Source organism: Panthera pardus, unplaced genomic scaffold (assembly GCF_024362965.1).
Source record: "Panthera pardus isolate Hobbes unplaced genomic scaffold, ASM2436296v1 HiC_scaffold_21, whole genome shotgun sequence".
NCBI lineage: Eukaryota > Metazoa > Chordata > Mammalia > Carnivora > Felidae > Panthera > Panthera pardus.
In genome coordinates this window covers 49099663-49116125 of record NW_026526777.1, presented here as the reverse complement: position 1 = coordinate 49116125, position 16463 = coordinate 49099663, and the positions used below count along the sequence as shown (strand labels likewise).

At 37.4% G+C, this 16463-nt stretch overlaps 1 protein-coding gene and 1 long non-coding RNA gene across 4 annotated transcripts in view; one reads left to right on the top strand and one right to left on the bottom strand.

Moving 5' to 3' along the window:
* Positions 1-2292, bottom strand: part of LOC109253305 (uncharacterized) — a 34814-nt gene extending 32522 nt beyond the window's left edge. Inside the window, exon 1 of the long non-coding RNA XR_002074333.2 lies at positions 2026-2292. This is a non-coding gene — a long non-coding RNA (uncharacterized LOC109253305). The remainder of the gene's footprint in view (positions 1-2025) is intronic.
* The window catches only part of RASAL2 (RAS protein activator like 2), a 358056-nt gene that overhangs the window by 39204 nt on the left and 302389 nt on the right, over positions 1-16463 (top strand). The gene's annotated exons all lie outside the window — the stretch shown is intronic.

The following is a 16463-nucleotide window of genomic DNA, read 5'->3' as shown; positions in this document are numbered from 1 at the left end:
TAGTGTTTCTAACAGGAAAGTAAATAGGTCATGAGTGATGATAATGTAAATTATTGTATAATTTACCTTCAGATATGCACATTGTTACTGTTTTAAGATGTCATATAGAACACTTAAGATTTTTTCCAGAAGGATCAAAGACTTTATTACTGTATTTAAATTGTATCTTATATTTTTGTTTTTTGTTCTATTTATCTTAGTGCTATGACAGGATTAAAAAAAAAATTTTTAACATTTATTTTTGAGAGACAGAGCGTGAGTGGGGGAGGGGCAGGGAGAGAGAGAAGGACACAGAATCTGAAACAGACTCCAGGCTTTGAGTCCGACACGGGGCCTCTGTCAGCACAGAGCCCAACACGGGGCTCGAACTCACACGGCGAGATCGTGACCTGAGCTGAAGTCAGGCACTTAACCAACTAAGCCACCCAAGCATCCCTAATTTTTGTAGATTTATTCATTTCAAGTTACATGAGATGTTTGTAAACAAGCAAAGTTTGTTTATTGGAATTGTTAATTCTAGAAATAAATGAACAGCAGGTACTTTGTAGTCACAGTTAAATCTACAAATATTTATTTTTTGCTATATGCAGTGTGTTGGGTGGGATACAAATACATATTAAGTATGGCCTATGCCGTCAAAAGGAAATAGAATACAAGCATTTGAAAAGTAAATAATTTCCAATTGAATGGATACACAAGAAACTGCTGATGACCATTAGCTCTGGCAAATAGAACTAAGGTCTGGATGTAAGAGAATATAGCTTTTGGTATTCTGAAATTTTTGCAGTGAGCTTGTTTCACAGTATAAATAAATGCTTTAAAAATAACAATAACTTTAAGCGACAATTCAATACCGTGGTAGAAGCAGTTTCCCAATGATGAACTGATGCATGATACTTGTTTAAAGTGGGGGAGAAATCTCTCGGGGTGGTTAGCTTGTAGATAGAATTTGAATAGCAGGATGGATTTTATTTGAGGTTTGGAGGATGAGTGGTATAACGTTGTGATTTGTACATCTTTTATGTTGCTTTCATTCACCTTTTGCAATTTGGAAATTTAAATGATCCCTTTACAAGAGTTTGACTGGGGCAGGGAAGTGAAACCCATGAGATAAATAAGGGTAAGTAAGGATGAGTTTGGTGTGTTAGAGCTCAGTGTATTGTCTACTGTCATCCTTCCTTTACTGCACCCCTTCTCTTCCTCTCCTTACTTCAGCCCAGCAGTAAATTTGCCTGAGGATTAGCCCAGGTGGACCTAAATGTGAAAGTGAACACCTGTTACCTGCCTTTCCGTGATTATCAGCCGTAAGTAAACCCAGCAACTCTACGGACAGCGGGACACACTCGAATGTCGCATGTGTGAGAGGAGATTCTTTTCTTAGTCTCAAAAAAGCGTGACCAGAAAATGCTTCCTATTGCTTTGTTTTGTTTTAATGGGGTGGCAGATGTTAGTGGGAGGGGTAGTGATTTGAGTTTTGTAACTTACTGTCTAACAAAACTTTGAAAATTTGTCTTATGTGGAATTAGGCACTTTAGTATGTTAGAGTTTCCATAAAAATTCTGTGTGGGGCTCTTGCCCTGCCATGAAAGTCTGTTCATAGGACTCATGTGAAAGAGAAAGTAGGAGGAAGGAATTCCCCCTGAGGTTTAGATAAGTCATCCCAGTTTGGAAATCCAAGGAGAGCCTGGGTTCTGTCTGAGTCTGGCAAAAGCTCTTATCTTGCTTACTTTACTCAGCATCTAAAGGGTACTCTATTTTCAGATAATTATGTTATTTATCAGTGATTGTCAGATCAGGGAGAGGTACGACAGGATCATGTGGTGGGATTTGTTCTAAATAGCTATCTTGATCCTCAAGATGCTGATGCTTGTCGGGAAAGGGAAAAGGTTGAGACAGATGTTCATGAGAAACAATGTGAGGCATTTAATAATTGAGAGATTTCTTAATTCTTTATCTATTGCTGTATAACAGACCCCCTCCCCCCCAAAAACTTAGCAGTTTAAAACAACAGTGACCATTTATTACCTCCCACAGGTTTGTGGGCCAGAAATTCAGGAGCCAGTTAGCAGGGCTATCCTGACTCACTGTGTCATGATGACATTGTAGACAAGATGTTGGCCTGGCTGTAGTCATCTGAAGGCTCGTTTGGGGCAGGAAGATGGCTCACTCATAGGGCTGTTCTTAGGAGACTTTACTTCTTCCCTGATTATTGGCAGGAAGCCTTAGTCCCTACCCGTGTGCATCTTTCTGTAAGCTGTTTGAGTGTTCTCAGGTTGTGGCTGCTAGTTTACCCTATATTGAAAAATCCAAAAGAGGGAGCAAGCATGAAGCTGCAGTGCCCTTTATGACCTCGACTTTGAAATCATATACTGTCACTTAGGCCTTATTTTTTTCCATAGAAGGAGGTCACTAAGTCAACTCTCCCTTGAGGGGAGGGGACTTAGACTTCATGTTTCAATGGGAGGAACACTAAAGAGTTTGTGGACATATTTAAAACCTAACACAGGGGATATAAAAGCAAATTGATTTCTTTTTTCTAATAATTGGCATTAAAAAATATTTTGAGTCTTCCATAGCAAGGTATTATGGATATGTGTAGGTCAAAGACCCTGCCTTTTGGAATTTTATAGCCCTGGTTGAGAAAGTTAGGCATATATGTAAACAGCAAGAAACCAAGATAAAATATGATATGTTTCCAGAGTACTTGGGTATTGCTTTTTCAGATTAATTTTGCCTTATTATTGTTCCAATTTATTAACCTTAATTGAAGAGTGTTAAAAATCTTGCCTTTTCATTAAAAAAAAAAGAAGGAAACCAAAAAACTGCCATTTTTGAGTATGTATTAGCTGAACTCCTTGGAGTAAACTCAGAAATTCTGTAATTTAACTACTTAATTTACCAGTTATAACAAATGTATAAAGCATAGAAGAGAAAGCGCATTTTGAATATGCCTTATGAAATCTTTGAGTCTCAGGAGAAATAGCTGTTGTTCCTTTAATGATCCTAGTTAGCTAATTGCCAATATAAAAGAAATACAGATACCAGATGAAGCTTCTGAATACAGAGTTAATTACCCAGACTGCCAGTTTATAGATCTTTACATAATAACTACAGTCCTTTTTGTGGCTTTCTATTTAATTAAGCATTTCCTCCCAGTAAAATGGTTTCTGTTTAAACGGAGAGGCAGTATAGTGTAGCAGAAAGATTGTGGGTTTGGGATTTGACAACTTTGGGCTCGAATCTTTGCTTTGTTATATATTACCTATGTGACCTTGGACCAGTATTCAATCTTTGCATCTGCTTTCCTCATTTATAAGAATAATATCTATCTCTGGGCTGTAAAGATTCAGTGGAAGTCACGTGAAAGCTTGCCCAGTGTTTCTTAGATACGCAGTAAATCTTAGTTACCTTAATTTTACTCCTTTCCCTTAAAGAATGAAAAGATAAGGCAGTGAAAGGTTTCCTTGAGGAGATACATTTAAACTAAGACCTAGTGATCCAGCCCTATCCAGGCAGTGGAAATATCGTGCAAACCCATAGGTGAAGACAAGCTTGACAGTTTAAAGAAGGAATCAAAGCTTTGTGCCTGCGCATAGTGGGAATGAGACTGCAGAGGCTGAGAGGAGCCAGATCTCAAGGCCCTTTGAGGTTGTGGCAGCATGTTTTTGTATATAATTCTGAGTTTAGTGGAAACCATTGGAGAGTTTAAATCTTGTAGGGCCATGACAATGACTTCCCAAATTTTGAGACAGCAGGCTGCATTTAATCCCAGAGAAGGGGATGATTTTTCTTTTGTTATTCAGAACCTGAGAATCTAATGTTTGTACTTGGTTTCTTTTTCTTTTTTTTTTGTTTTTTTTTTACTTGGTTTCAAGATTTTTTTTTCTTTTTTCAAAATCCAGTGAATAAACTTTTTTAGAGGAGATCTGTGTAGAGCTACGATCCTTTCTCAGTAAGAACTTTCAAATAACTACAGGGGTGGAGGCAGTTCTGCTTGTCCTCTGAGAATTAACAGTTCTTTCCCCCTCTGTTCCTCTTTCTTCCAGTTACTGCTACGGAAGTTAGGGATTGAGCATTTGAAGTGAGTTCTGCTGTCTCCCTCTGTTGTTTTACTGTGGGGATTTTATTGTTGGCAAGCAGATTTTCTGGAATACTTTTAAGGTACTTACACTCCGACCCCCTTTTTTCCTCTTCATACTATAGCAACATTCTATTTCTGTGCATCTATCATCTGGAGTATGTAGTAGGGAATTATATGGGGGAATAGTTTTTTGACCTCTTAACTTTTAAGTGACTTTAAAAGTATGGGAATTTTATTTCACAGAATAAAAAGCCTCATACTGACAAGGAGGAGCTTTTTGGAAGAGTCAGCCTTAGATGTTGACTGACACTTTAAAATAGTCATCTATTTTGACTTTCAGAATAGTCAACAGCAGAGTTAGGGATTTTGTGAAAGGATTTGTGGCCAAAAAATCATGCCTGTGACTTGGATGATTTGATTAAACCAATACTGAATAATGACTTTTTAAACTACATAAAAATACATAATTTGTCTAGAGTAAGTACCATTTTTATTCACCATTTCTGCTCATGTGGATTGCCAAAGACCCTGTGGAGACAGAGATGCTCTCACTTCTCTTCCACTCTGCACTTTCCAGAAGCACTCAGGACAGGAGGCCGGATGTGTTTTCCTACTTTCTGTTAGTTATGGAGAAGGAAGTGGATAAAGATGATTAATATATATTCTTTTTTAATGTTTATTTTTGAGAGGGACAGAGCATAAGCAGTGGAGGGGCAGAAAGAGGGGGGCAGAGGACCGAGGCAGGCTCTGAGCTGTCAGCACAGAACCCAATGTGGGGCTCAAACTCACGAACCACGAGATCATGACCTGAGCCAAAGTCAGTTGCTTAGCCAACTGAGCCACCCAGGTGCTCCAAGATGACTAATATTTAATGAATTCTTAGTGTGTTAGATAGTGTATATTAGGTACCTTATTATTTCATTGAATCCTTATAAATGTATTTTTTTTTTTTTTTGAGAGAGAGAGAGTGTGCAAGTGAGCAAAAAACAGGGGGGGTGGGGAGAGAGAGAGAGAGGGAGGAAGGGAGAGAGAGAGAGAGAGAGGGAATGAGAATCCCACGAGGGACAGAGAGAAGCAGGGCTCACCCTAATTGGGGCTTGTGTTCACCGAAGCAGGGCTCTGGGCTTGAACTCACGAACCATGAGATCGTGACCTGAGCTGAAGTCAGATGTTTAACTGACTGAGCCACCCAGGCATCCTGAATCCTTATAAACATTTTAAACATTAAAAAAAAAAAAAGTTTAGTTATTTTGAGAGAGAGAGAGAGACAGAACGCGCACGCACAGGAGTGCATGAGCCAGGGAAGGGGCAGAGAGAGGCGAGAGAGAATCCCGAGCAGGTTCTACGCTGTCAGCACAGAGCCCCCCACTTGGGGGCTCAATCCCAGGAACCATGAGATCATGACCTGATCTCATGAGCTGATATCAAGAGTCAGATGTTTAACTGACTTGAGCCACTGAGGCTCACCTATAAACATTTTTATAACACAGGTGATACTCTCTAGAAACTGAGGTTTAAAGAATTTAAGTAACTTGCCCATAGCCACACATCTCTTAAATAGTACAGTCAAGAATTGAACCCAGGTCTAATTCTGAAGCCATGTATGTCCTACTTTCCTTCTTTTCCCTTCCCTTTCTTTCCCTTCCCCTTTTCCTTTTTTCTTCCCCTGCCTTTCCTCCTCTGTCCTTCTTCTTTGTTTTCTTCCCCTTTATTTCCTCTTTCCTTCTCTTCTGTTTCATTTCCTTCTGTTCCCATCCTTAAAAAATATTATTACAGAAGCAGTCCAAGTACACTGTTGAAAATTATATACACTTTATATTTTATTTAAATATTAAGCAAAAGTTAATTCCTACCACTTAGAGCTTGCCTTTGTATGAAAACTTAATGCTAACTTGCTTTTTTTCCCAACCGACTCCCTCTACAGTTCAATAAAATTTCATCTCATCTCATGAGCCAGTTCGTCCCAGAGTTTTCTTTGCAACTGATTTGTCCAAACCAGTATCGGACTAGTATCACACATTTCATTTGCTTGTTATGTCCTTTAAGTAAGTTACCAAATGAAGTCCTAGGGGAACAAAGTCATTGGCAACACTCAACTGAGAGAAAATTTACTTATTGACTGGTTAATCTAAATTTCTGTCACTCTTCTATTTTTCACAAATTTCCCACATGAATGACAAAGTTAAAATTAAGTTTAAATATTTTTAGATATGTCAGTTAAGTATTTTAACTATTGTAAGAATAGAAAAATGGTGATTGATGTCTGCATTTGACTGCACGGGGAGAAATCTGTTTGGAATCTGAAGATCTTTTGACCACCAAAGGGGAGAATAGGAATTGATAATCATTCTTTTTTTTTTTTTTTTTTAATGTTTATTTTTGAGAGGAGAGAGAGAGAGAAACAGAGTGCCAGCTGGGGAGGGGCAGAGAGAGGGGGGGACACAGAGAATCTGAAGCAGGCTTCAGGCTCTGAGCTGGCAGCTCAGGAATTTAGTTTTCTTTTTCGAACTATCCAGTGGAAAATACTTGTGTTCCACAGATAAAAGGTATTACATAATCTTAAAATTATAAATAAATCAGCCAAACAGTTGTTATATTTCTAATAGGCTCTGAGCTGACAGCGGGGCTCGAACCCACGCGGGGCTTGAACCCACGAACCGCGAGATCATGACCTTGGCCGAAGTTGGACGCTTAACTGACTGAGCCACCCGGGTGCCCCGGGAATTAATAATCATTCTATAGTCGTTTGCTAATTCCCTTCAAGTTCCCTGATATTGTCAGATGAGAGATAAAATATACTCTTGTACATTGCTACCAGAATGGTGGTTCTTCTATGCCTCATTTGGATATTTTTCAATGTAGAAGTCTTTTACAAAATACTTTGTAGAATAGGGTCACAAATTAGAACTGATTTTAATGCATCATAGATGTCATTGTGCTGGTCTTCTTTTTTAGAGTGGGTAGTGGTTGTAAGATTGTACCCAAGAGCCATATAACCTTGAGCAAGTTGCATGACCTTTTTATTTCTTAGCTTCATCTTTAAAATGGGGTGGAAATGACCTCTTTCCTTTGATTCTGAGCTGTAAGCAAAATTTTTCCCACATTCCAGGTGCCTTGAAATTAGGATGTATTTTTGTGACTGCTGTGTCTTACTGTCAGCTAGATTATAATGGAGATGAAATTAAATGAAAATCTTTTCTTGATACTTTCTGATAAGATCATAGCATCTAGCCACCCTCATGGATTTGATGATAGTACTTACCTCAAAGAGCTCTTTCAAGGATCAAATTAGTTAATACATGTAAAGTACTTAGAACCTGATACCTAGTAAATGCTGTATAGGTGTAAGCTATTTTTAATATCTATTAGAAATATAACAACAGTGTTTGGCTGATTTATTTATAATTTTAAGATTATGTAATACCTTTTATCTGTGGAACACCAGTATTTTCCATTGGATATTTTATTTATTTATTTATTTATCCATTTCCTTGAGCTGGATATTTTTTTTAAAATTTTTTTTGTTTTATTTTTTTCTTTTCTTTTTATTTTTTTAATATATGAAATTTATTGTCAAATTGGTTTCCATACATCCATTGGATCTTTTGAAATAGAAAACTAAATTCCTTGGTGTTATACATGTATAATAGATACAAAGGAGAGAAGATTACTGGGCAAAAGAGGTAAATGAAAGTGACAAAAGTTATATATAATAAGCAGAAGACTTTATGATTCATACTTCATACAAGAAATGAAAGTTTCGGCTATTTTTCTTTTTTTTTAGTGTTTATTTATATTTGAGAGAGGGAGGGAGGGAGAGAGAGAGAGAGAATGCTTGTGAGCAGGGGAGGGACAGAGAGAAAAAGAGAGAATCTTAAGCAAGCTCCTTGCTGTCAGCTGAGAGCCCGACTGTGCTCAAACTCACAGTGAGATCTTGACCTGAGCTGAAATCAAGGGTCAGAGGCTTAATTGACTGAGCCACCCAGTCTCCCCCAAGCTGTTTCTTTTTCTGATTTTGATATTAGGGAATAGATTTTAAGAAAATATCTGATGGATTCTTACATTCTGGAAGTTTGTCAATCTTTAGTGGTACAAATTTTCTATTAAGATTTCTTTCTCTTTCTGATGGGAATAAGGGAACTTTTTTCCTTAGAGGACCGTGTTTGTGAAAAATTGAGCGTTAAAATTTTTGTTCTGATTGTGATTTTTAGATGATCCAAACTAAATCTAATAGACTGTTACTATTATTAGTCATTATCTGATTATCTCTTTAAGCTTTTTTTTACTGGCCCCTTTCCTGATACATGTATTGCTTCTGACTTAAAAATAGAAATCTAAAAATAGAAAAACAAGAGCTTTTGAATTTTTAGAAGTAACACTTTACCATCATTCCTTTCTTCAGTCTAATGATCAATTTGATACACAGTTATAGAAAAAATATTCTTTGGTTTTTTATTAAGTAGGAAAGTTGCCTGTGATAGGGGAAAAATACAGAGAAGTTATTATTTTGGTTTGGTTTGTACTATACTATTCACAGAATCATGTGAGCTGCATGTCATAATTGTCATTACAAAGTTACCAATTCTCATAAGTTTTTTAAATTTATTTTTTTTAAGTTTATTTATTTATTTTTTTAGCAATCTCTACATCCAGCTTGGGGCTTGAACTCACAACCCCGAGATGAAGAGTTGAATTCTCTTCTGACTGAACCAGCCAGGCATCCCGGTTTTTGTTTTTTGTTTTTTGTTTTTTTTAATGTGGATTTATTTTCAGAGTGATTTTCTTTGGGTAAATTAAAGTAGTAGCAAAATAGTCTAGATGCCTTATTATCTTTTATGGGAATGAAATATATAGAGATTTGGGTGTTCATGGTCAAACAGTAGAAGAGTACCTTGACTGAGCTCCTCGGTGTCAAAGCCTGAACACTTTATATGCGCACATATATTTACTTTGCTGTACATAACATATTTTTTAAGTATCCTGTGTGTAAATGTGGTATTTTTACCTCCATTTTACAGTGCTGACAGAAGTTAAGGAGCTTGTCACCTTATTAGTAAATGTCAGGATTTGAACCCAGTTCTGCATTATCCTAAAACCTCTGAAAGCTGATTGAAGTTTAAAACTCAAATAGCTACAGCCTCTCTTCAGACTAGATCAGTGCTGCTTAGCCTTTTCTTCATTGACTTCCTCATTCCCTGCCACCCCTACTCCCTAGTCACCCCTTTAAAATTTTTTTGTTGTTAAGGTTTATAGAAAAATTATGCAGAAAGTACGGAGAGTTCTCATTTATCCCCACCCCCAAAACCTGTACAATTTCTTATCATTAGTATGGTACGTTTGTTACCGTTGATGAGCCAATATTGATACATTATCATTAACTCAAGTTTACGTTAGGTTTCGCTTGTACAGTTTTGTGGGTTTTGAAAGATGCCTCATGTCATGTATCCACCATTATACTGTTATACAGAATAGCTTTACTACTCTAAAAATGCTCACTGGTCAACCTCTTTTCCCTCCTCCCAACCCCTCTCTCCATGATTGATGGCAATTATTGACCTTTTTACTGCCTCTAAAGTTTTGCCTTTTTCAGAATACTGTATGGTTGAAATCAAACATATGTAGCTTTTTCAGACTGGCTTCTTTCACTTACAAAATATGCATGTAGGGTTCCTCCGTGTCTTTTAGTGGCTTGGTAACTCACTTCTTTTTGTGGCCGAATAACACTCCACTGTATGGATGTAACCCCGTTGTTTATATGTTTACCTATCAAAAAACATCTTATTTGCATCAAATTTTTAACAGTTATTGTTTGTCTGAGCTTTTCGTATGTTGGACTGGAAAAGCAAAGTCTCAAGAAGCCTTGCAGATCCCATTCTGAAATTTTAATGTCATAGATATAATGTGCATTTGTTTATGTGCTGTGGCCCTGTGGAGGGCCATCAACTATTTTAATAGCTAAACATTTTTTGTCTTTCAAGAAGCATCCTTAAGGTGATCTTATGGACCACTGTGACTGTAGTTCAGCCGTTGTGCCAGTATTTCAGGTAGCAGCAAAGAGGAAGAGGGAAGGGCCATCTTTCACTTTAGTCAATTACAAAAAAGCAACCTCCCTAGGAAGTCCCACACAACATTTCCACTTAGTCGCATGAGCCAGAACTCAGATACATGGTCACATCTAGCTATAATGGAAACTGGGGAACTAACCTAGGTGTATTGAAGCCCCACATAAAATTGGAGTTCCATTATTTAAAAATTTTTAATTTTTTTAAAAAATTTTTGCTTATTTTTGAGAGAGACAGAGACAGAATGTGAGTGGGTTAGGGGCAGAGAGAGAGGGAGACACAGAAGCCGAAGCAAGCTCCAGGCTCTGAGCTGACAGCACAGAGCCTGACGTGGGGCTCAAACTTACAAGCCGTGAGATCATGACCTGAGCCGAAGTTGGACGCTCAACTGACTGAGCCACTCAGGCGCCCCTGAGTTCTTTCTTATTTGAGGGTAGTTGACACACAATGGTTACATTGGTTTCAGGTATACAACATAGTAATTCGACATGTTTATGGGATCCCATTATTTTTTTTAACTTTTTTTAAAAAAAAATCGTTAATGTTTGTTTATTCTTGAGAGAGAGAGAGAGAGAATGTGAGTGGGGGGGGGGCAGAGTGAGAGAGGGAGGTGCAGAATCTGAAGCAGGCTTTGAGATGTCAGCACAGAGCCTGATGCAGGCTTTAACTCAAGAACCATGGGATCACGACCTGAACCAAAGTGGGCTGCTTAACCGACTAAGCCACCCAGGCATCCCAATGGGGTCCCATTATTAAGGAGGGAAGGGAGAGTGCATATCGTGTAGGAAAGTAGCATTCTCTACCATAGTGAGAAAGAGTAGTTTTTGTTTCCACTGAGATGTAGTAGGTAACTCTGAAAATTTAGTTGACTATTTCCACTATGCAGTTAATTTTAGTCATCTTTCTGATGAATTCCTTATTGGAAAGAACATGGACAGTTGCATGGAGTTATATTGAGAGGACTTTAAAAGATACTTCTGGGAAATAAGACAAATTATACTTTGATTTTTCACTATAGAGAAGACTTAATTTTACTCCTCACTCTCGAGTCCTGGAGTCCTCATGGGGTTCTGAAATTATCCTTTGCAAATTGACATAGGTGTAGCCCTGCAAGCTTTATTTAGCTTTTTAATGCTTACCAGTTCTACTCAGATTGCATTCTTTGTTTTCTGATGTTCAAAAAGAAAATGAGAGAAAACTTGGCATATAAAAATTATTCTATGAGACACTCAAAAAATATTAGGTAGGCCCATTTTTGCCTGTAATCATGTTGTTTTCAAAGCTGTTGCAAGTTTTATAGCCAAGATGCCTGGGAAACATGTTTCTGTCTCATTCTATTATTCTTAGATGATTGAGCTGGAAATGTTTATGCAGTTTTTATAATGGTGACTTATTGGCTGAGTATGTGTGCCTGCTGCTGTCTTTGGCATTTGAATAATGAATTAACTTGTAGGTGGCCATGGGAAGGGAATGTTATGAATGGATTTTGCCTACGCTTTTTTGGTAGCAAATTATACTTGCTACAAGGTTGCTGTGCCATACCTTTATTTCTTCAGCTATTATAAAGCTATTAATTTTCACAGTGATGGATGGCAGTAACCTTTCCCACATCAACCTAGTCTCAGCATGGTGTCTGTCAGGCTAATCTGTGGGTAGAGATGTCTATATAAAGGCTTGGTAAGAATGCCAAAGTTATTTAATAGCATAAAATGCTTCCTTTTAGCAGTAGCCTTTGGCTGTTTCCAACTGGTTTAAGATTGGTTCATCAATTTCATTTTATTTTGACTTTTATATTAGGATTAGATATTTTAATTGTCTTCATTTTTACCTTCCATTTGACTCTCCTTACCTTAGTTTATATGAGCAGTAAAATGGGTAAGTACATATGAACAAACCATTAAAATATATATGAACACACAGACTCTTAACAAATAAATGAGATTATACAAGGCAATATGTTCTTTCTCTGGTGGCCTGAGATGCAGTAATAGAACTAGGTTGTATGCCTGTGTACCAGAGAGCTCACCTTACTGAGCAACTTTACTCCTGAAGTAATATGGATTTCATTTTTCAGCCTTATCACAAAATGATGAGTTGTTTGTTTATGATAATCATCTACACTGAAGTAACTGATTTTTCTAGTGTTCTTTTTTTTCACTCATTTTTTTAAAGTTTTAAAGTTTATGTTGAGAGACAGAGCATGAGCAGGCAAGAGGCAGGGAAAGAGGGAGAGAGAGAATCCCAAGCAGTCTCTGTTTTGTTAGTATACAGCCCAGTGCGGGGCTCGATCCCACAAACCTGGGCCAAAATCAAGAGTTGGATGTTTAACCAGATGCTTAACCAACTGAGCCACCCAAGCACCCCCCCTTTTTTTTTTCTTAACTCATTTTTTAAAAAGTGGTATAAAACCTAGAGTGAGGGATTAGAGAAAAGAAGTGGCAGAAAAAGGTAAGCCTGAGTAAACTGCTTTGACTTTTAATTTTGACCCTTCAAGGACACATTTCCTATATACCCCTTAAATTGTCTGAAGGAAAGCCATTTAGTTACTTTCTCTTAAGTGGTGAATTTTAACACAATAATGTTATTAAAAGCATAATCCACAGGTTTAATGTGGTTCCTCTGTTTCATTGTTTACTGTTAACTAGTGTAGAGTTTAGAAATATGGAGAGTTAGTTGTTCCTGGCCACCTAAAGCTTACATGAATATCACCATGTAAATACATGGGTTTATTTAGGTAATCTTGGAGATTGCCTTTGTAATTCTGAAAATTTCATTTTCTTTTACTGTAATTTTCCACCTACCTTCTCTTTCTCTGATCTGGAAAAAAAGAAAAAGCAATCCTCAACTACTGTGACAGGTTCTTCCTCTCTCTCTTTCTACCCCCCTCCTCTTTTTTTTTTGCCTTCCCTTCCTTCCTTCTTTCAAGTATAGATGATTAAAAGTATTTTATTAAGGAGGATTATGCCATGTGAATAATCTAAACCAGTGTAAAAAATGTCCTTGTTGAGCTGGATTATTCTAAGACCTAAGCCATCTCTAAACTATTCATTAATTTACGTGCTGGGTACATAAGGAGCCTTTCAGAGGTTTCTTATGATAATAAGATAGGAAGAGTTTATGTTCTTAGATATTTTTTAAGTGTTTGCTATATATAAGGGAACATACTAGGTACTTGTAGGAGTTTTAACCTCTTAAAGAACTTGCCAAAATCCAATTAAGTAAAACATGTGCTGTAACATTGTTTTTTGTTTTTTGTTTTTTTTTTTGTGCCTGGTTGTTATACACATTGTCAATATAAGAAATTCTAAAATTGTTATGGTTTTAACTCATTTTTTTTTTCCTTCACCTCTCTATTCCTATCACTGCCTCTTCAACCATGGCAGCCTCTCCTTTTGCTCATCATCTCTTAATTATCTGTTTGCTTTATAGTGTTTGTGGTCTTTGGCTTTTCTCATACTTTACTGCAGTCATTAATTTACCTTTTGCCAAACTTTTTGTGTATGCAGTTGGAGATTCCATGTTCTGTCTGTGAACCACATCGGAACAATGTAATAGTCACTTTATTTTATTTTTTTAAGTTTATTTATTTTGAGAGAGAGAAAGCAATCAGAGGAGGGCAGAGAGAGAGGGAAAGAGAGAGAATCCCAAGCAGGCTCTGTGAGGTCCATGCAGAACCCAACATGGGGCTCAAACTCACAAACCATGAGATCATGACCTGAGCTGAAATCTAGAGTCAGATGCTTAACTGACTGAACCCCCCAGGCTCCCTTGTGATAGTTACTTTAAAAAGGATGCTTTTCTTTCTTTGTCTGGAATGAAAACTGTGTTTGACTCAGATACTTTCCCATCACCTTTCCTTCCACCACCTTCCTAAATGAAAGGCAGATTTGATCAAACAGTGCAGTCTGAATGATTTTCTGTTGCACTTAGAATAAATTACATTTAGCATGCAAATAAGATCACTCTGTTATGTAATTATCTCTTGTCTGACCATTGGTTATCCTCCCCCATTAGCTAATGGAAACAGACTAGGAATGGCTGTTACTGGACTGGATTTGGAAACTACCACAATGCCAAATGTATAAGCATTGTGAGTTAATCTTTTGTGTTGGTTTCTGCTTTAGATGGCTCAACTTGTAATTTTCCCATTTGTAAAAGTATTGTCCTATCTTAGGACAATAATTTAGTATTGTCCCATTTTAGTTAGAATTATAAATTAACTCCTTATCAGCTTTTTATATGAGCTTGCTCCTCAAACTTTTCCTCTTCTATAGATTTTAAAAGATTTTTTAAGAATTAAAAGCTTGTTTAGTTGTCTGCTTACATTAAGAAATTACAAAAAAAAAAAAAAATTACAGCATACTGGACTTAACTGTTTTGTGTTTTTTAAGCCAAAATAAGAATCCACTGGTGTCTTCTCCATAAAGGATAAAATATTACCTGCTGTTATATTATATATTATACACTCAAATATTGTGGTAATTGTGGAATTGATTAAATTCAAACATTGTGGTATGGAAACATTGAACACTTTTAAACATTTTTTTTTAACATTTATTTTTGAGAGAGAGAGAGAGAGAGAATGAATGAATGAATGAGTGGGGAAGGGGCAGAGAGAGAGAGAGAGGGAGACAAAGAATCTGAAGCAGGCTCCAGGCCCCGGCTGTCAGCATAGAGCCTGACCCGGTGCTCGAACAACGGACCGCGAGATCATGACCTGAGCTGAAATCTGATGCTTAACTGACAGAGCCACCCAGGTGCCCCTAAACATTTTTTTAAAAGTTTATTTATTTATTTTGAGAGAGAGAGAGAGAGCGCGAGCAATGAGCAGGGAAGGGGCAGAGAAGAGAGAGAGAATTCTAAGCAAGCTTCACTCTGTCAGCGTGGAGCGAGACGTTTGGGCTCAAACACACGAACTGTGAGATCATGACCTGAGCCAAAACCAAGAGCCAGCCGCTCAACCAACTGAGTCACCCAGGCTCCCCAAAACATTGAATACTTTTAAAACTTGACTGTGAATATGTTTAGAACTTGTTGTGTGCAATTCAATATTATATCCTCCTCCTCCTCATTGTTTTAAACTATAGTTTAGGATTTCTCAATTCATAGATACATTTACCTGAACTTTTGGGAGTAGGGGAGTAGAAAAAGAAGTAAGGTTTGTAAAAAATCTGTGAGTAGGGAAGGAGAGATACCTCTTTCATTGGAAATTTTTGTAATCAGTGGATCTGGCAGGTACCGTTGGCTAAAGATAGAGTTTCAACATTTAAATGTCGATCTCTATAGGTTGAGGATTCTTGCTATAACACATGAGGAAGTAAGCATAAAAGTGTAAAGTTTTCAGGGTCCTCATTACAGTTCAATTTTTATATTTCAAAGAAGGAAATTCAGGTCCAGAGGAGATAAATAGTTTGACCAAACCTCCTGTAAGAAAAGCCAGTACAGTAATCCATGTCTCCTGAATACAGTTCCAGTGTTCTTACTATAGTAGTGCAATGAACAGGTTTTGTTTTGTTTTTTAAAGTTTATTTATTTATTTTGAGAAGAGGGGGAGAGAGTGAGCAAGTGAGCGAGCAGGGGAGGGGCAGAGAGAGAGAGAGGGACAGAAAGAATCCAAAGCAGGCTCAGCACTGTCAGCACAGAGTCCAATGCAGGGCTTGAACCCATGAACCACAAAATCCTAACCTGAGCTGAAATCAAGAATTGGATGCTTAGGTGACTGAGACACCCAGGCGCCCCATAAACACCGTTTTGAATGAGCTCAACATTTATAAAGACCTGTAGCTTTCTGATTTTTTTTTCTTTTTTTTAAACATGTGTTATTCTATCCAAGGTTCAAACTATGTGAAGTTTATATGTAAAGCTGTGCCTAGATTGTGATGGTGCTTTTTGGGAGTTGTATGTTAGTGTTTTTTGTTTGCCTGATTTTAGGATTATGGGGGCTGAATGAAAGGCCATTTGTACATTATCTGTTTTATACATGAAGCAGTGTCCCCAGTTCCTGGCACAGAGCTCCTAGGACCCTTGCAGTTTCCTGAGTATCAGGAGTGCCTTGTTTATAATGAGCCCCTTTTAATCTCACTCGAGGTTATACCATCACTAATCATTAGGGAAATGCAAACCAACACCACAATGAGGTATTACCTCATTGCCTCATTAACTTGTTAAATGGCTACATCAAAAAGACAAAAGAGATAATGGGTGTCGGATGTGGAGAAAAGAGAATCCTTGTACAATGTTGGTGGGCAGGTAAATAGGTGCAGCCAGTATAGAGAACATTATGGAGTTTCCTCAAAAAATTAAAAATAGAACCACCATAT